This window comes from Oncorhynchus clarkii, chromosome 9, assembly GCF_045791955.1.
Source record: "Oncorhynchus clarkii lewisi isolate Uvic-CL-2024 chromosome 9, UVic_Ocla_1.0, whole genome shotgun sequence".
Classification (NCBI taxonomy): domain Eukaryota; kingdom Metazoa; phylum Chordata; class Actinopteri; order Salmoniformes; family Salmonidae; genus Oncorhynchus; species Oncorhynchus clarkii.
In genome coordinates, this window is record NC_092155.1 from 18,348,969 (window position 1) to 18,369,781 (window position 20,813).

General features: G+C 48.0%; 1 protein-coding gene across 1 annotated transcript in view; it reads right to left on the bottom strand.

Moving 5' to 3' along the window:
* LOC139416034 (lysine-specific demethylase 6B-like) overlaps nucleotides 1–20,813 on the bottom strand; it is a 285,869-nt gene that overhangs the window by 32,294 nt on the left and 232,762 nt on the right. The window contains exon 4 of the mRNA XM_071164270.1: nucleotides 5,693–5,829. The gene's annotated coding sequence lies outside the window, so the exon portion shown is untranslated. The remainder of the gene's footprint in view (nucleotides 1–5,692; nucleotides 5,830–20,813) is intronic.

The following is a 20,813-nucleotide window of genomic DNA, read 5'->3' on the forward strand; positions in this document are numbered from 1 at the left end:
CATCACCCCAAACAAACGCGCTCAAAGAATCGCGGCCGTTTGAGACTGAACAGCCCTATAAGGATTGAGCATGCAATGCATGATTCCAGCAGGATGCACAGCCAACAACTATGGTTTGCATGCCCTGCCGAAGGATCCTATCACGCGGAATAGGTGGTTGGACTTCGTTGGTCCCCAGTGGTGGTGAGTATACTGGTAGCTAGACTATAGACCCCTTGATATTTATCTGGTTATGTATATTTTGATAATCATTATCACTATCATCGCTAGCATAGCATAGTCACTTTTATAATGTTTAAATACTGCTTTACTCATCTCATATGTATATACTGTATTCTATTCTACTGTATTTTAGTCAATGCCATTCCGACATTGCTCGTCCTAATATTTATATATTTCTTAACTCCATTCTTTTACTTTAGCGTGTGTATTGTTGAGAATTGTTAGGAACACAAGCATTACGCTCCACCCGCAATAACATCTGACAAATACCAAATATGTGTATGTGACCAAAATTGTTTTATTGTGATTTGATGTTACAAACTACTACAAACTAGCTAGCTAATTACCTAACTCGTTGGCTAGCTAGCTAATGTTAGCCTACCTCAATACAAATCGGATTTGGCTTGGAAACACAATAACATTTCAACAGAAGGCAAATTATTAGTAGGAAAACCGTTTGTCAAGATTGTGATGTCGCCAGATTGACTAGATGCAGTATAACTTTAGACAGCTAACTAAGTTTGGGGGGACCACAGTATTTGATTGAAGAGACGACCGTAAAGTTGTTTCCTACAAATGATTTGTCTACTTTAGCAATGTAATAGTATTTCCATGGCTCTCTAAGGTAGTGGAATTTAGACAAAACAGTCACATTAGTCTCCGAGGTGCAACCCATATCTAGGGCACAAACCACACCAGCCCAGGGCATCCATGTCTGGCTTCTTCACCTCCGGGATCGTCTGAGACCAGCCACCCGGACAAATGCTCACCTTTGATGACCACTGGCATGCTGGAGAAGTGTGCTCTTCACGGATGAATCCCTGTTTCAACTGTACCGGGCAGATGGCAGACAGCATGTATGGCGTTGTGTGGGCGAGTGGTTTGCTGATGTCAATGTTGTGAACCGAGTGCCCCATGGTGGCGGTGAGGTTATGGTATGGACAGGTATAAGCTAAGGACAATGAACATAATTGCATTTTATCGATGGCAATTTGAATGCACAGAGATACCGTGACGAGATCCTGAGGCCCATTGCCGTGCCATTCATCCTCCACCATCACCTCATGTTTCAGCATGATCATGTACAGCCCCATGTCGCAAGGATCTGTACACAATTCCTGGAAGCTGGAAATATCCCAGTTCTTCCATGGCCTGCATACTCACCAGACATATCACCCATTGAGCATGTTTGGGATGCTCTGGATCGACGTGTACGAGGCAAATGGGGGTTACACCAGGTACTGACTGGTTTTCTGATCCATGCTCCTACCTTTTTTTTAAGGTATCTATGACCAACAGATGTGTATATGTATTCACAGTCATGTGAAATCCATAGATTAGGGCCTAATGGATTTATTTAAATGGACTGATTTCCTAATATGAACTGTATTTCAGTAAAATCTTTGAAATTGTTGCGTCCTGCGTTTATACTGTATTTTTGTTCAGTGTATATCATCACCCTGTCACAGGCCCTCCCAGTCAACACCATCATAAGATTGTCTGCTGCAGTTGTTGGAGAGATGTCTAGGTTGCAGCTGAACATGCAGCAGAGAGAAGACCAGCAAGGGGGCCTCATCAGTATCATGTAGACATGCCCTCACTGTGAGGGCACTCACAGCACTCACATGTTGACAAGAATCCGGCCAGCAACCTTCACCTGTCAGCTGCAAAAGCTTTCACAGACTCATAATTTATACACATACAGAAGGCAAACACACTTCATTACTTTGAGAACCAAATTGTGAAACATAATTTACAGTTGAAGTCGGGAGTTTAAAACCCATTTTTCAACCACTCCACACATTTCTTGTTAATTAACAAACTAGAGCTTTAGCAAGTTGGTGAGGACATCTACTTTGTGCAGGACACAAGTAATTTTTCCAACAATTGTTTACAGACAGATTATTTCACTTATCACTTATTTCACTTATCACTGTATCACAATTCCAGTGGGTCAGAAGTTTACATACACTAAGTTGACTGTGCATTTAAACAGCTTGGAGAATTCCAGAAAATTATGTCATGGCTTTAGAAGCTTCTGATAGGCTACTTGACATCATTTGAGTCAAGGCCATTTTCTCAAAAGTGAGGTTACAAGTTGATCAACTTTCAAGGCAGAATGACTTTCCCATTGTTCCTCAACTGCAGTGCATGATACACCATGAGGGGTGTATCCTATGTAAAAAAGCACCATATAGATGGTGGGTCACGTTTCATGATATCTGAAGTGAAATAGAAAGGGGAACGCAGTGATCAGGTTGAGAATGCAATCAGTGCTCTGTATGTGTGTGTGTGTGTGTGTGTGTGTTTGTGTGACCGACCAGTATCTTTGATGAAGGGCCAGGAGGTGATCTACGACTGCCATGCCCATCAATGGGGCGCTGACAGAGACCTTACCTCTCGCTCACCAACACTCGTCCATGGGGAGACTGTCTTGTAAATAGTACCTGTCTGTGGGTCAGATATATTATCAGTCCTGACTGGTAATAGAACAGTGTGTGTGTGTGTTCACAGAAACATGTATGGAGCCAGCACATGGAGACTTGCAAGATGATGTGATGAAGTCCAGACTGTCGCGCGGGCTTGATACTGATGTCTCTAAATGGAGAGAGACCTGACACTCTGTACTGATGTCTCTGAATGGAGAGAGACCTGACACTCTGTACTGATGTCTCTGAATGGAGAGAGACCTGGCACTCTGTACTGATGTCTCTGAATGGAGAGAGACCTGACACTCTGTACTGATGTCTCTGAATGGAGAGAGACCTGACACTCTGTACTGATGTCTCTGAATGGAGAGAGATCTGACACTCTGTACTGATGTCTCTGAATGGAGAGAGACCTGGCACTCTGTACTGATGTCTCTGAATGGAGAGAGATCTGACACTCTGTACTGATGTCTCTGAATGGAGAGAGACCTGGCACTCTGTACTGATGTCTCTGAATGGAGAGAGACCTGACACTCTGTACTGATGTCTCTGAATGGAGAGAGACCTGACACTCTGTACTGATGTCTCTGAATGGATACCTGGCACTCTGAATAAATTTTTTTACCAGACACAAATTTACTCATGTTGTCTTTGTTTATTTATTGAATTGAATGGTATCATTCAATACACGGAGGGAAAAACCCTGTGTATTCTGCACCAGGATCAGGGTACGTCTGTTGTATATGGGACAGCGCACAGGAAGGAATGAGCCCTTCGCCAAGGTAACCCCGTTACCACCAGACAAAATGCTGAATGGCACCGTGTCTGTAACGACTGGGAATGACAATGAAAGGTGCACATTGTTATATTGGCATAACACTGCTTCTATGGTATTAAGTAAAGCGCCGTTTATCCTACATGGCCCCGTTACGAAACGCTTCGTTTCGAATATCTACATCAAATCAGCCTGTAGTTGTTGAAGTCCACCTGCGGGAGGTTTTGTTTGTGGTGACTGAGTGGGGGAAAACAAGGTTCTGACAGATGTATGTGTCTTGGTGGTGGGAAGGATACACCCAAGAAACACCAACTGTCACGGCCGTCGTTGGAAGGAGACCAAGGTGCAGCGAGGTGAGCGTACATTTTATTTTATTTATATAAAATGTCGCCAACAAAACAACCGTGAAGCTTACAGGGGTATAGTGCCACTAACAAAGATAACTACCCACACTGAAAGGAGCGAAAAAGGGCTACCTAAGTATGATTCCCAATCAGAGACAACGATAGACAGCTGTCCCTGATTGAGAACCATACCCGGCCAAAACAAAGAAATAAAGAAACATAGAAAACAAAAAATAGAATGCCCACCCCACATCACATCACACCCATACCTAACCAAATAGAGAAATAACATGGCTCTCTAAGGTCAGGGCGTGACACCAACATCAAACCACACCCCCAAGCCAACTCACATTTGGCTTCTGTCATGGCTGCCAGGAAAAACGAGGCCAAATCAGAGGATGCAGCTTCCCTTTCAAATAACATGAATTCAGAACGCTGCATTAGTAGAAAGAAATAAAGAAAGAGAGAAAAAGAGAAAGAAAGAAAGAAAGAAAGAGAGAAATAAAGAAATAGAGAAAGAAAGAGAGAGAGAGAGAAAGAAAGAAATAGAGAAAGAAAGAGAGAGAAAGAAAGAAAGAGAGCGAAAGAAAGAGAGAAAGAAAGAAAGAAAGAGAGAAAGAAAGAAAGAGAGAGAGAGAGAAAGAGAGACAGATAGAGAGAGAAAGAAAGAAAGAGAGAGAGAAAGACAGAGAGAGAGATAAAGAAAGAAAGAGAAAGACAGAGAGAGAGAGAGAGAGAGAGAGAGAGAGAGAGAGAGAGATAGAGGGAGTGTGTGTAGTTACAGTAGTAGGATGTGTCATTGCTGGAGGCAGTGCCTCTCAGCCTCCACTCTGTGTGGACAGGGAGAATAACAGACACGATCATCACCCACTACTCCACACACAGTCCTGACTCAGACCATGTCGCTACAAGTCCAGTCAATCTTACTCCACACACACACAGTGACACATCATCATTAACCACAAGGAGAAACGATCGACTCACACCCATCATTACACAAGCCTCACTCATTATCATACATTATCATACATTTCTCTCTCTCCTAGTCTCTCTCCTCTCTCTCTAATTATCATACATTTCTCTCTCTATCTCTCTCTCTCTCTCTCCCAGTCTCTCCCTCTCCCAGTCTCTCCCTCTCCCAGGCTCTCCCAGTCGCTCTCTCTCCCAGGCTCTCCCAGTCTCTCTCTCTCCCAGTCTCTTTCTCCCAGTCTCTCTCTCCTAGTCTCTCTCTCCTAGTCTCTCTCAGTCCCAGTCTCTCTCTCTCTCTCTCTCTCTCTCTCTCTCTCTCTCCCAGTCTCTCTCTTTCCCAGTCTCTCTCTCTCCCAGGCGCTCCCTCTCCCAGGCTCTCCCAGTCGCTCTCACCAGTCTCCTAGTCTCTCACTCCCAGTCTCTGTCTCCTAGTTTCTCTTTCTCCCATTCTCTTTCTCCCAGTCTCTCTCTCTCCCAGGCCCTCTCTCTCCCAGGCTCTCCCAGTCGCTCTCTCTCCCAGTCTCTCTCTCTCCCAGTCTCTCTCACCCAGTCTCCTAGTCTCTCACTCCCAGTCTCTGTCTCCCAGTTTCTCTTTCTCACAGTCTCTTTCTCACAGTCTCTCTATCTCCCAGGCTCTCCCTCTCCCAGGCTCTCACTCTCCCAGGCTCTCACTCTCCCAATCTCTTTCTTCCAGTCTCTCTCTATCCCAGGCTCTCACTCTCCCAGGCTCTCATTCTCCCAGGCTCTCACTCTCCCAGTCTCTCTCTATCCCAGTCTCTCTCTCTCTCACTCCCAGTCTCCCTCTCCCTCTTTCACCATGTCTCTCTCTCCACATGTGTGTGTAAGAGAGAGAGATTGAGACCAGGAGAGAGAGAGAGTGAAGTGTGTGTGTGTGTATGTATATGTGTAACAGACACAGTGAAGTAAAAACCATCAGAGCAGTAGAGGCTTACCTGTATCACACATCTTCAGCCTGGTCAGTGGCAGGGACGTTGTAGAGCTTCAGTTGACCAACATATTACCACACCTCTGTCTCTCTGTCTGTCTGTCTGTCTCTCTGTCTGTCTGTCTGTCTGTCTGTCTGCGCCTCCTGGAAAACAGAACATGGTCGACAACACGGTCAGTCTAGGTTTGGGGTCAAAAAGCGCTCAACATTTTAGTAAGTGGTTACAACATGGCTGGCATGTCATTCTATGGTGGAATGGTAACACAACAAACATTGCAGTCTGGGGTTCACAAACGGTCAACATTTTAGTCTGTGGTCAATACATGGTTAACTTGTCACTCTGTGGTTCATAAAGCCACAGTGTGAATCCGCCCAAACATGCAGCACTGCCTTGGCTGGTGCTGTGGCCATCTGTGTCTGTGTGTGGCATGTGCTGCCTGTTCCCGAGTGACTCAGAGTGTTACCCCAGAGTCATGTGAACAAGAACAGGTGGCACTCTGGTACACCTCTTCCCACACACATACACACCGGTTTGCATGCCCTTTCCTGACATGAGGTTGTGGTTTACACCGAGTACACTCAACCTAAATGTCATGTACTCTACTCACTCCTACTCCCTACATGAACTGTTCTCATCTCCTCCCTCCCCTGTCTGTCCTCCCTCCAACTCTCCTCCTCCTATTCTCCTCTCCACCTCTCCACCTCTCCTCCTCCTCTCTACTTCTCCTCCTCCTGTTCTCCCCACCTCTCCTCCCCCTGTTCTCCCCACCTCTCCTCCTCCTGTCCTTCCTCCTGTTCTCCTCTCCACCTCTCCTCCTCCTGTTCTCCCCACCTCTCCTCCTCCTGTTCTCCCCACCTCTCCTCCTCCTGTCCTTCCTCCTGTTCTCCTCTCCACCTCTCCTCCTCCTGTTCTCCTCTCCACCCTCCTCCTCCTGTTCTCCCCACCTCTGCTCCTCCTGTCCTCCCTCCAACTCTCCTCCTCCTATTCTCCTCTCCACCTCTCCTCCTCCTGTTCTCCTCTCATCTCTCCTCCTCCTGTTCTCCTCTCCACCTCTCCTCCTCCTGTTAACCTCTCCACCTCTCCTCCTCCTGTTCTCCTCTCCACCTCTCCTCCTCCTGTTCTCCTCTCCACCTCTCCTCCTCCTGTTCTCCTCTACATCTCCTCCTCCTGTTCTCCTCTCCACCTCTCCTCCTCCTGTTCTCCCCACCTCTCCTCCTCCTGTTCTACTCTCCACCTCTCCTCCCTCCACCTCTCCTCCTCCTGTTCTCCTCTACCTCTCCTCCTCCTGTTCTCCTCCCCACCTCTCCTCCTCCTGTTCTACTCTCCACCTCTCCTCCCTCCACCTCTACCCCTCCTGTTCTCCTCTCCTCCTCCTCTTGTTCTCCTCTCTTCCTCCTGTTCTCCTCTCCTCCTCCAGTTCTCCTCTCCTCCTCTTGTTCTCCTCTCCTCCTCCTGTTCTCTTCCTCTTCTCCTCCGGTTCTCCTCTCCTCCTCTTGTTCTCCTGTCCTCCTCCTGTTCTCCTCTCCTCCACTTCCCCTCTCATCATCCTGTTCTCCTCTCCTCCTCTTCTCCTCTCCTCCTCCTGTTCTCCTCTCCTCCCCCTGTTCTCCTCTCTTCCTCCTGTTCTCCTCTCCTCCTCCGGTTCTCCTCTCCTCGTCATCTCCTCCTCCTGTTCTCCTCTCCTTCTCCTGTTCTCCTCTCTTCCTCCTGTTCTCCTCTCTTCCTCCTGTTCTCCTCTCCTCCTCCGGTTCTCCTCTCCTCCTCCTGCTCTCCTCTCTTCCTCCTGTTCTCCTCTCCTCCTCATCTCCTCTCCTCCTCCTGTTCTCCTCTCTTCCTCCTGTTCTCCTCACCTCCTCCTGTTCTCCTCTCCTCCTGTTCTCCTCACCTCCTCCTGTTCTCCTCTCTTCCTCCTGTTCTCCTCTCCTCCTCCGGTTCTCCTCTCCTCCTCATCTCCTCCTCCTGTTCTCCTCTCCTTCTCCTGTTCTCCTCTCTTCCTCCTGTTCTCCTCTCCTCCTCCTGTTCTCCTCTCCTCCTCCTGTTCTCCTCTCCTCCTCCTGTTTTCCTCTCCTCCTCCTGTTCTCCTCTCCTCCTCTTGTTCTCCTCTCCTCTTCTCCTCTAGTCCTCCTGTTCTCCTCTCTTCCTCCTGTTCTTCTCTCTTCCTGTTCTCCTCTCTTCCTGTTCTCCTCTCTTCCTGTTCTCCTCTCCTCCTGTTCACCTCTCCTCCTCCTGTTTTCCTCTCCTCCTCTGGTTCTCCTCTCCTCCTCTTGTTCTCCTCTCCTCTTCTCCTCTAGTCCTCCTGTTCTCCTCTCTTCCTCCTGTTCTTCTCTCTTCCTGTTCTCCTCTCTTCCTGTTCTCCTCTCTTCCTGTTCTCCTCTCCTCCTGTTCACCTCTCCTCCTCCTGTTTTCCTCTCTTCCTCCTGTTCTCCTCTCCTCCTCCGGTTCTCCTCTCCTCCTCATCTCCTCCTCCTGTTCTCCTCTCCTTCTCCTGTTCTCCTCTCTTCCTCCTGTTCTCCTCTCCTCCTCCTGTTTTCCTCTCCTCCTCCGGTTCTCCTCTCCTCCCCTTGTTCTCCTCTCCTCTTCTCCTCTAGTCCTCCTGTTCTCCTCTCTTCCTCCTGTTCTCCTCTCTTCCTGTTCTCCTCTCTTCCTGTTCTCCTCTCCTCCTGTTCACCTCTCCTCCTCCTCTTCTCCTCTCCTCCTCCTGTTCTCTCCTCCTCCTGTTCTCCTCTCCTCCTCCTCTTCTCCTCCTGTTCTCCTCTCCTCTTCCTGTTTTCATCTCCTAATCTTGTTCTCCTCTCCTCCTCCTGTTCTCCTCTCCTCCTCGTGTTCTCCTCTCCTCCTCCTGTTCTCCTCTTGTTTTCCTCTCGTTCTCCTGTTCTCCTCTACTCCTCTTGTTCTCCTCTACTCCTCCTGTTCTCCTCTCCTCTTCTTGTTCTCCTCTCCTCCCCCGGTTCTCCTCTCCTCCTCCGGTTCACCTCTCCTCCTCCGGTTCTCCTCTCCTCCTCTTGTTCTCCTCTCCTCCCCCTGTTCTCCTCTCTTCCTCCTGTTCTCCTCTCCTCCTCCGGTTTTCCTCTCCTCCTCATCTCCTCCTCCTGTTCTCCTCTCCTTCTCCTGTTCTCCTCTCCTCCTGTTCTCCTCTCCTCCTCCTGTTCTCCTCTCTTCCTCCTGTTCTCCTCTCCTCCTCCGGTTCTCCTCTCCTCCTCATCTCCTCCTCCTGTTCTCCTCTCCTTCTCCTGTTCTCCTCTCTTCCTCCTGTTCTCCTATCCTCCTCCTGTTCTCCTCTCCTCCTCCTGTTCTCCTCTCCTCCTCCTGTTTTCCTCTCCTCCTCCGGTTCTCCTCTCCTCCTCTTGTTCTCCTCTCCTCCCCCTGTTCTCCTCTCTTCCTCCTGTTCTCCTCTCCTCCTCCGGTTTTCCTCTCCTCCTCATCTCCTCCTCCTGTTCTCCTCTCCTTCTCCTGTTCTCCTCTCCTCCTGTTCTCCTCTCCTCCTCCTGTTCTCCTCTCTTCCTCCTGTTCTCCTCTCCTCCTCCGGTTCTCCTCTCCTCCTCATCTCCTCCTCCTGTTCTCCTCTCCTTCTCCTGTTCTCCTCTCTTCCTCCTGTTCTCCTATCCTCCTCCTGTTCTCCTCTCCTCCTCCTGTTCTCCTCTCCTCCTCCTGTTTTCCTCTCCTCCTCCGGTTCTCCTCTCCTCCTCTTGTTCTCCTCTCCTCTTCTCCTCTAGTCCTCCTGTTCTCCTCTCTTCCTCCTGTTCTCCTCTCTTCCTGTTCTCCTCTCCTCCTGTTCACCTCTCCTCCTCCTGTTTTCCTCTCCTCCTCCGGTTCTCCTCTCCTCCTCTTGTTCTCCTCTCCTCTTCTCCTCTAGTCCTCCTGTTCTCCTCTCTTCCTCCTGTTCTCCTCTCTTCCTGTTCTCCTCTCCTGTTCACCTCTCCTCCTCCTGTTTTCCTCTCCTCCTCCGGTTCTCCTCTCCTCCTCTTGTTCTCCTCTCCTCTTCTCCTCTAGTCCTCCTGTTCTCCTCTCTTCCTCCTGTTCTCCTCTCTTCCTGTTCTCCTCTCTTCCTGTTCTCCTCTCCTCCTGTTCACCTCTCCTCCTCCTCTTCTCCTCTCCGCCTCCTGTTCTCTCCTCCTCCTGTTCTCCTTTCCTCCTCCTGTTCTCTTCTCCTCTTCCTGTTTTCCTCTCCTCCTCTTGTTCTCCTCTCCTCCTCCTGTTCTCCTCTCCTCTTCGTGTTCTCCTCTCATCCTCCTGTTCTCCTCTTGTTCTCCTCTCTTTCTCCTGTTCTCCTCTTGTTCTCCTCTACTCCTCCGGTTCTCCTCTCCTCCTCTTGTTCTCCTCTCCTCCTCTTGTTCTCCTCTCCTCTTCCTGTTCTCCTCTCCTCCTCCTCTCCTCCTCTCCTCCTCCTGTTCTCCTCTCCTCCCCCTGTTCTCCTCTCTTCCTCCTGTTCTCCTCTCCTCCTCTGGTTCTCCTCTCCTCCTCATCTCCTCCTCCTGTTCTCCTCTCCTTCTCCTGTTCTCCTCTCTTCCTCCTGTTCTCCTCTCTTCCTCCTGTTCTCCTCTCCTCCTGTTCTCCTCTCCTCCTCCTGTTCTCCTCTCTTCCTCCTGTTCTCCTCTCCTCCTCCTGTTCTCCTCTCCTCCTCATCTCCTCCTCCTGTTCTCCTCTCCTTCTCCTGTTCTCCTCTCTTCCTCCTGTTCGCCTCTCTTCCTCCTGTTCTCCTCTCCTCCTGTTCTCCTCTCCTCCTCCTGTTTTCCTCTCCTCCTCCGGTTCTCCTCTCCTCCTCTTGTTCTCCTCTCCTCTTCTCCTCTAGTCCTCCTGTTCTCCTCTCTTCCTCCTGTTCTCCTCTCTTCCTGTTCTCCTCTCTTCCTGTTCTCCTCTCCTCCTGTTCACCTCTCCTCCTCCTCTTCTCCTCTCCTCCTCCTGTTCTCTCCTCCTCCTGTTCTCTCCTCCTCCTGTTCTCCTCTCCTCCTCCTCTTCTCCTCCTGTTCTCCTCTCCTCTTCCTGTTTTCCTCTCCTCCTCTTGTTCTCCTCTCCTCCCCCTGTTCTTCTCTCCTCCTCGTGTTCTCCTCTCATCCTCCTGTTCTCCTCTTGTTTTCCTCTCTTTCTCCTGTTCTCCTCTACTCCTCTTGTTCTCCTCTACTCCTCCGGTTCTCCTCTCCTCCTCCGGTTCTCCTCTCCTCCTCTTGTTCTCCTCTCCTCCTCCTGTTCTCCTCTCCTCTTCTTGTTCTCCTCTCCTCTTCTTGTTCTCCTCTCCTCCCCCGGTTCTCCCCTCCTCCTCCGGTTCACCTCTCCTCTTCCGGTTCTCCTCTCCTCCTCTTGTTCTCCTCTCTTCCTCCTGTTCTCCTCTTCCGGTTCCTCTCTCCTCCTCTTGTTCTCCTCTCCTCCCCCTGTTCTCCTCTCCTCCTCTTGTTCTCCTCTCCCTCTCTCTTCTCTCACATTGTATCTGGGCTCCCGAGTGGCACAGCGGTCTAAGGCACTGCATCTCAGTGCTAGAGGCGTCACTCCAGACACTTCGATTTCAGGCTGAATCACAACCGGCCGTGATTGGGAGTCCCATAGGGCGGCGCACGATTGGCCCAGTGTGGTCCAGGTTTTGCCGGGGTAGGCCGTCATTGTAAATAATCATTTGTTCTTAACTGACTCTCCTAGTTAAATAAAGGTTAAATAAATAAAATCTAAGTCTGTACAACCTACTGACAGCAGTCTTGCTGGTCACCTTTTCACCCTCTCCACTGACTTACACTGATCACTTCTCTTCCTCCCTCCCTCTCTTTCACTCTCTCTGTATCTTCCAACTGAAGATGCAGGGTCATGGAAAATCCAAATGGCAATACCATGTCTATACATCTACCTAATTGCACTCTACACAAACTCTTAGTTTTAACATGTACTTAGCTGCAGGGAGGCTTTCACATGTACTTCTATAAACACAGGTCCTGACAGCTGTGTCAATGAGTGGCAGGTATACATTATTCTGCCCCAAGCAGTCACGTGGACTAGCAGTTAGGGCACTTGACCTTTAACCTATAGGGGTCAGAGATAGTAGGCCTTCTTCCCTGGAGGGCCACAGCTGGTGGGGAGGGCTTTCAGAGGCCCCTAGAGTTAAGGTGGGATACTAACAATATCTGGAAAAGGTGAGGAAGCATTTAGGGCTATTTTGTATTTCCACTCAAAACAGAATGGATGAATGTAGAATGTAATGTATTGCTGGGGGTGACTCGGACCTCAGTGTGAATGCTTGCTTTTTAGTTTAGTTATCATTTTGTTGGAGGTGAAAATATAATTAGTTGGCCATGACATTATGTTCAAATACACTCTTCCAATAGATAGCACAAGCCCATACTTTGGGAATGTCATATCAGATTTACAGGCATGTTGCAGTTATATTGCCCATATCGGAGTAGCCTAATGTAATTTCATGCAAAAACTAAACTAAATGTCAATTCTGACTCAAGATCAGCCCAGAGTGAAATGTGTGGGGGAGATGAGGTTGATTCTAAGAGTTCATCAGAGATAAGGCTGAACAGAAATCAGATGATAAGTACAGCTACCACCAATATATGTAAAGGTCAACTTGTGGGAGGAAGACTCTTTGACATGAACTAGCTTACCAGAGATATACATTGGAGAGGAGGAGGACAGAAAACCAGTCCAGTACAGCTACATTAGAGAGAAGGAGGAGGAGGAGGGACAACCAGTCTAGTAAAGCTACATTAAAGAGGAGGAGGAGGGAGAACCAGTCTAGTACAGCTACATTAGAGAGGAGGAGGAGGGAGAACCAGTCTAGTACAGCTACATTAGAGAGGAGGAGGAGGGAGAACCAGTCTAGTACAGCTACATTAGAGAGGAGGAGGAGGGAGAACCAGTCCAGTATAGCTACATTAGAGAGGAGGAGGAGGGAGAACCACTCTAGTACAGCTACATTAGAGAGGAGGAGGGAGAACCAATCTAGTACAGCTACATTAGAGAGGAGGAGGGAGAACCAGTCTAGTACAGCTACATTAGAGAGGAGGAGGGAGAACCAGTGTAGTACAGCTACATTAGAGAGGAGGAGGGAGAACCAGTCTAGTATAGCTACATTAGAGAGGAGGAGGAGGGAGAACCAGTCTAGTACAGCTACATTAGAGAGGAGGAGGAGGGAGAACCAGTCTAGTATAGCTACATTAGTGAGGAGGAGGAGGGAGAACCAGTCTAGTACAGCTACATTAAAGAGGAGGAGGGAGAACAAGACTAGTATAGCTACATTGTAGAGGAGGAGGAGGGAGAACCAGTCTAGAACAGCTACAATAGAGAGGAGGAGGAGGGAGAACTCAGTCTAGTACAGCTGCATTAGAGAGGAGGAGGGATAACCTTTTTAGTACAAATACATTAGAGAGGAGGAGGAGGGAGGACCAGTCTAGTACAGCTACATTAAAGAGGAGGAGGAGGGAAAACCAGTCTAGTATAGATACATTAGAGAGGAGGAGGAGGGAGAACCAGTCTAGTATAGATACATTAGAGAGGAGGAGGGATAACCAGTCTAGAATAGCTACATTAGAGATGAGGAGGGAGAACCAGTCTAGTTTAGCTACATTATAGAAGAGGAGGAGGGAAAACCAGTCTAGTATAGCTACATTCGAGAGGAGGAGGAGGGAGAACCACTCTAGTACAGCTACATTAGAGAGGAGGAGGAGGGAGAACCAGTCTAGTACAGCTACATTAAAGAGGAGGAGGAGGGAAAACCAGTCTAGTATAGATACATTAGAGAGGAGGAGGAGGGAGAACCAGTCTAGTATAAATACATTAAAGAGGAGGAGGGAGAACCAGTCTAGTACAGCTACATTACAGAGGAGGAGGGAGAACCTGTCTAGTACAGCTACATTATAGAGGAGGAGGAGGGAAAACCAGTCTAGTATAGCTACATTAGAGAGGAGGAGGAGGGAGAACCAGTCTAGTATAGCTACATTAGAGAGGAGGAGGAGGGAGAACAAGTCTAGTACAGCTACATTAGAGAGGAGGAGGAGGGAGAACCAGTCTAGTACAGCTGCATTAGAGAGGAGGAGGGATAACCTGTTTAGTACAAATACATTAGAGAGGAGGAGGAGGGAGGACCAGTCTAGTATAGCTACATTAGAGAGGAGGAGGAGGGAGAACCAGTCTAGTACAGCTACATTAAAGAGGAGGAGGGAGAACAAGTCTAGTATAGCTACATTAGAGAGGAGGAGGGAGAACCAGTCTAGTATAGCTACATTAGAGAGGAGGAGGAGGGAGAACCAGCCTAGAATAGCTACAATAGAGAGGAGGAGGAGGGAGAACCAGTCTAGTACAGCTACATTAGAGAGGAGGAGGAGGGAGAACCAGTCTAGTACAGCTACATTAAAGAGGCGGAGGAGGGAAAACCAGTCTAGTATAGATACATTAGAGAGGAGGAGGAGGGATAACCAGTCGAGTATAGCTACATTAGAGAGGAGCAGGAGGGAGACCCAGTCTAGTACAGCTACATTAAAGAGGAGGAGGGAGAACAAGTGTAGTATAGCTACATTAGAGAGGAGGAGGAGGGAGAACCAGTCTAGTATAGCTACATTAGAGAGGAGGAGGAGGGAGAACCAGTCTAGAATAGCTACAATAGAGAGGAGGAGGAGGGAGAACCAGTCTAGTACAGCTGCATTAGAGAGGAGGAGGGATAACCTGTTTAGTACAAATACATTAGAGAGGAGGAGGAGGGAGGACCAGTCTAGTATAGCTACATTAGTGAGGAGGAGGAGGGAGAACCAGTCTAGTACAGCTACATTAAAGAGGAGGAGGAGGGAAAACCAGTCTAGTATAGATACATTAGAGAGGAGGAGGAGGGAGAACCAGTCTAGTATAGATACATTAAAGAGGAGGAGGGAGAACCAGTCTAGTACAGCTACATTACAGAGGAGGAGGGAGAACCTGTCTAGTACAGCTACATTATAGAGGAGGAGGAGGGAAAACCAGTCTAGTATAGCTACATTAGAGAGGAGGAGGAGGGAGAACCAGTCTAGTATAGCTACATTAGAGAGGAGGAGGAGGGAGGACCAGTCTAGTACAGCTACATTAAAGAGGAGGAGGAGGGAAAACCAGTCTAGTATAGATACATTAGAGAGGAGGAGGAGGGAGAACCAGTCTAGTATAGATACATTAGAGAGGAGGAGGGAGAACCAGTCTAGAATAGCTACATTAGAGACGAAGAGGGAGAACCAGTCTAGTTTAGCTACATTATAGAGGAGGAGGAGGGAAAACCAGTCTAGTATAGCTACATTAGAGAGGAGGAGGAGGGAGAACCACTCTAGTACAGCTACATTAGAGAGGAGGAGGAGGGAGAATCAGTCTAGTACAGCTACATTAAAGAGGAGGAGGAGGGAGAACCAGTCTAGTACAGCTACATTAAAGAGGAGGAGGAGGGAGAACCAGTCTAGTACAGCTACATTACAGAGGAGGAGGGAGAACCTGTCTAGTACAGCTACATTATAGAGGAGGAGGGAAAACCAGTCTAGTATAGCTACATTAGAGAGGAGGAGGAGGGAGAACCAGTCTAGTATAGCTACATTAGAGAGGAGGAGGAGGGAGAACCAGTCTAGTACAGCTACATTAGAGTGGAGGAGGAGGGAGAACCAGTCTAGTACAGCTACATTAAAGAGGCGGAGGAGGGAAAACCAGTCTAGTATAGATACATTAGAGAGGAGGAGGAGGGAGAACCAGTCTAGTACAGCTACATTAAAGAGGCGGAGGAGGGAAAACCAGTCTAGTATAGATACATTAGAGAGGAGGAGGAGGGATAACCAGTCGAGTATAGCTACATTAGAGAGGAGCAGGAGGGAGACCCAGTCTAGTACAGCTACATTAAAGAGGAGGAGGGAGAACAAGTGTAGTATAGCTACATTAGAGAGGAGGAGGAGGGAGAACCAGTCTAGTATAGCTACATTAGAGAGGAGGAGGAGGGAGAACCAGTCTAGAATAGCTACAATAGAGAGGAGGAGGAGGGAGAACCAGTCTAGTACAGCTGCATTAGAGAGGAGGAGGGATAACCTGTTTAGTACAAATACATTAGAGAGGAGGAGGAGGGAGGACCAGTCTAGTATAGCTACATTAGTGAGGAGGAGGAGGGAGAACCAGTCTAGTACAGCTACATTAAAGAGGAGGAGGGAGAACAAGTCTAGTATAGCTACATTGTAGAGGAGGAGGAGGGAGAACCAGTCTAGAACAGCTACAATAGAGAGGAGGAGGAGGGAGAACCAGTCTAGTACAGCTGCATTAGAGAGGAGGAGGGATAACCTGTTTAGTACAAATACATTAGAGAGGAGGAGGAGGGAGGACCAGTCTAGTACAGCTACATTAAAGAGGAGGAGGAGGGAAAACCAGTCTAGTATAGATACATTAGAGAGGAGGAGGAGGGAGAACCAGTCTAGTATAGATACATTAGAGAGGAGGAGGGAGAACCAGTCTAGAATAGCTACATTAGAGATGAAGAGGGAGAACCAGTCTAGTTTAGCTACATTATAGAGGAGGAGGAGGGAAAACCAGTCTAGTATAGCTACATTAGAGAGGAGGAGGAGGGAGAACCACTCTAGTACAGCTACATTAGAGAGGAGGAGGAGGGAGAATCAGTCTAGTACAGCTACATTAAAGAGGAGGAGGAGGGAGAACCAGTCTAGTATAGATACATTAAAGAGGAGGAGGGAGAACCAGTCTAGTACAGCTACATTACAGAGGAGGAGGGAGAACCTGTCTAGTACAGCTACATTATAGAGGAGGAGGGAAAACCAGTCTAGTATAGCTACATTAGAGAGGAGGAGGAGGGAGAACCAGTCTAGTATAGCTACATTAGAGAGGAGGAGGAGGGAGAACCAGTCTAGTACAGCTACATTAGAGAGGAGGAGGAGGGAGAACCAGTCTAGTACAGCTACATTAAAGAGGCGGAGGAGGGAAAACCAGTCTAGTATAGATACATTAGAGAGGAGGAGTAGGGATAACCAGTCGAGTATAGCTACATTAGAGAGGAGGAGGAGGGAGAACCAGTCTAGTACAGCTACATTAGAGAGGAGGAGGGATAACCTGTTTAGTACAAATACATTAGAGAGGAGGAGGAGGGAGGACCAGTCTAGTACAGCTACATTAAAGAGGAGTAGGGATAACCAGTCGAGTATAGCTACATTAGAGAGGAGGAGGAGGGAGAACCAGTCTAGTACAGCTACATTAAAGAGGCGGAGGAGGGAAAACCAGTCTAGTATAGATACATTAGAGAGGAGGAGGAGGGAGAACCACTCTAGTACAGCTACATTAGAGAGGAGGAGGAGGGAGAATCAGTCTAGTACAGCTACATTAAAGAGGAGGAGGAGGGAGAACCAGTCTAGTATAGATACATTAAAGAGGAGGAGGGAGAACCAGTCTAGTACAGCTACATTACAGAGGAGGAGGGAGAACCTGTCTAGTACAGCTACATTATAGAGGAGGAGGGAAAACCAGTCTAGTATAGCTACATTAGAGAGGAGGAGGAGGGAGAACCAGTCTAGTATAGCTACATTAGAGAGGAGGAGGAGGGAGAACCAGTCTAGTACAGCTACATTAGAGTGGAGGAGGAGGGAGAACCAGTCTAGTACAGCTACATTAAAGAGGCGGAGGAGGGAAAACCAGTCTAGTATAGATACATTAGAGAGGAGGAGTAGGGATAACCAGTCGAGTATAGCTACATTAGAGAGGAGGAGGAGGGAGAACCAGTCTAGTACAGCTACATTAAAGAGGCGGAGGAGGGAAAACCAGTCTAGTATAGATACATTAGAGAGGAGGAGGAGGGATAACCAGTCGAGTATAGCTACATTAGAGAGGAGCAGGAGGGAGACCCAGTCTAGTACAGCTACATTAAAGAGGAGGAGGGAGAACAAGTGTAGTATAGCTACATTAGAGAGGAGGAGGAGGGAGAACCAGTCTAGTATAGCTACATTAGAGAGGAGGAGGAGGGAGAACCAGTCTAGAATAGCTACAATAGAGAGGAGGAGGAGGGAGAACCAGTCTAGTACAGCTGCATTAGAGAGGAGGAGGGATAACCTGTTTAGTACAAATACATTAGAGAGGAGGAGGAGGGAGGACCAGTCTAGTATAGCTACATTAGTGAGGAGGAGGAGGGAGAACCAGTCTAGTACAGCTACATTAGAGAGGAGGAGGGAGAACAAGTCTAGTATAGCTACATTGTAGAGGAGGAGGAGGGAGAACCAGTCTAGAACAGCTACAATAGAGAGGAGGAGGAGGGAGAACCAGTCTAGTACAGCTGCATTAGAGAGGAGGAGGGATAACCTGTTTAGTACAAATACATTAGAGAGGAGGAGGAGGGAGGACCAGTCTAGTACAGCTACATTAAAGAGGAGGAGGAGGGAAAACCAGTCTAGTATAGATACATTAGAGAGGAGGAGGAGGGAGAACCAGTCTAGTATAGATACATTAGAGAGGAGGAGGGAGAACCAGTCTAGAATAGCTACATTAGAGATGAAGAGGGAGAACCAGTCTAGTTTAGCTACATTATAGAGGAGGAGGAGGGAAAACCAGTCTAGTATAGCTACATTAGAGAGGAGGAGGAGGGAGAACCACTCTAGTACAGCTACATTAGAGAGGAGGAGGAGGGAGAATCAGTCTAGTACAGCTACATTAAAGAGGAGGAGGAGGGAGAACCAGTCTAGTATAGATACATTAAAGAGGAGGAGGGAGAACCAGTCTAGTACAGCTACATTACAGAGGAGGAGGGAGAACCTGTCTAGTACAGCTACATTATAGAGGAGGAGGGAAAACCAGTCTAGTATAGCTACATTAGAGAGGAGGAGGAGGGAGAACCAGTCTAGTATAGCTACATTAGAGAGGAGGAGGAGGGAGAACCAGTCTAGTACAGCTACATTAGAGAGGAGGAGGAGGGAGAACCAGTCTAGTACAGCTACATTAAAGAGGCGGAGGAGGGAAAACCAGTCTAGTATAGATACATTAGAGAGGAGGAGTAGGGATAACCAGTCGAGTATAGCTACATTAGAGAGGAGGAGGAGGGAGAACCAGTCTAGTACAGCTACATTAGAGAGGAGGAGGGATAACCTGTTTAGTACAAATACATTAGAGAGGAGGAGGAGGGAGGACCAGTCTAGTACAGCTACATTAAAGAGGAGTAGGGATAACCAGTCGAGTATAGCTACATTAGAGAGGAGGAGGAGGGAGAACCAGTCTAGTACAGCTACATTAAAGAGGCGGAGGAGGGAAAACCAGTCTAGTATAGATACATTAGAGAGGAGGAGGAGGGATTACCAGTCGAGTATAGCTACATTAGAGAGGAGGAGGAGGGAGACTCAGTATAGTATAGCTACATTAGTGAGGAGGAGCAGGGAGAACAAGTCTAGTACAGCTACATTAAAGAGGAGGAGGGAGAACCAGTCTAGAATAGCTACATTGTAGAGGAGGAGGAGGGAGAACCAGTCTAGAACAGCTGCATTAGAGAGGAGGAGGGATAACCTGTTCAGTACAAATACATTAGAGAGGAGGAGGAGGGAGGACCAGTCTAGTATAGCTACATTATAGAGGACGAGGAGGGAGAACCAGTCTAGTACAGCTACATTAAAGAGGATGAGGAGGGAAAACCAGTCTAGTATAGAGCCATTAGAGAGGAGGAGGAGGGAGAACCAGTCTAGTATAGATACATTAGAGAGGAGGAGGGAGAACCAGTCTAGAATAGCTACATTAGAGATGAGGAGGGAGAACCAGTCTAGTTTAGCTACATTCTAGAGGAGGAGGAGGGAGAACCAGTCTAGTATAGCTACATTAAAGAGGAGGAGGGAGAACCAGTCTAGTATAGCTACATTAGAGAGGAGGAGGAGGGAGAAACAGTCTAGTACAGCTACATTACAGAGGAGGAGGAGGGAGAACCAGTCTAGTATAGCTACATTAAAGAGGAGGAGGGAGAACCAGTCTAGTATAGCTACATTAGAGAGGAGGAGGAGGGAGAACCAGTCTAGTATGGCTACATCATAGAGGAGGAGGAGGGAGAACCAGTCTAGTACAGCTGCATTAGAGAGGAGAAGGGAAAACCAGTCTAGTACAAATACATTAGAGAGGAGGATGAGGGAGAACCAGTCTTGTACAGCTACATTAAAGAGGAGGAGGAGGGAAAACCAGTCTAGTATAGATACATTAGAGAGGAGGAGGAGGGAGAACCAGTCTAGTGTAGCTACATTAGAGAGGAGGAGGAGGGAGAACCAGTCTAGTACAGCTAAATAAGAGAGGAGGAGGGAAAACCAGTCTAGAACAGCTACAATAGAGAGGAGGAGGAGGGAGAACCAGTCTAGTATAGATACATTAGAGAGGAGGAGGAAGGAGAACCACTCTAGTACAGCTACATTAGAGAGGAGGAGGAGGGAGAACCAGTCTAGTACAGCTACATTAAAGAGGAGGAGGAGTGAAAACCAGTCTAGTATAGATACATTAGAGAGGTTGAGGAGGGAGAACCAGTCTAGTATAGATACATTAAAGAGGAGGAGGGAGTACCAGTCTAGTACAGCTACATTACAGAGGAAGAGGGAGAACCTGTCTAGTACAGCTACATTAGAGAGGAGGAGGAGGGAGAAACAGTCTAGTATAGCTACATTAGAGAGGAGGAGGAGGGAGAACCAGTCTAGTATAGCTACATTAGAGAGGAGGAGGAGGGAGAACCAGTCTAGTACAGCTACATTATAGAGGAGGAGGAGGGAGAACCAGTCTAGTATAGCTACATTAGTGAGGAGGAGGAGGGAGAACCAGTCTAGTACAGCTACATTAAAGAGGAGGAGGGAGAACAAGTCTAGTATAGCTACATTGTAGAGGAGGAGGAGGGAGAACCAGTCTAGTACAGCTGCATTAGAGAGGAGGAGGGATAACCTGTTTAGTACAAATACATTCGAGAGGAGGAGGAGGGAGGACCAGTCTAGTGCAGCTACATTAAAGAGGAGGAGGAGGGAAAACCAGTCTACTATAGCTACATTAGAGAGGAGGAGGGAGAACCAGTCTAGTATAGCTACATTATAGAGGAGGAGGAGGGCGAACCAGTCTAGTATAGCTACATTAGAGAGGAGGAGGAGGGAGAACCAGTCTAGAATAGCTACATTAGAGATGAGGAGGGAGAACCAGTCTAGTACAGCTACATTAA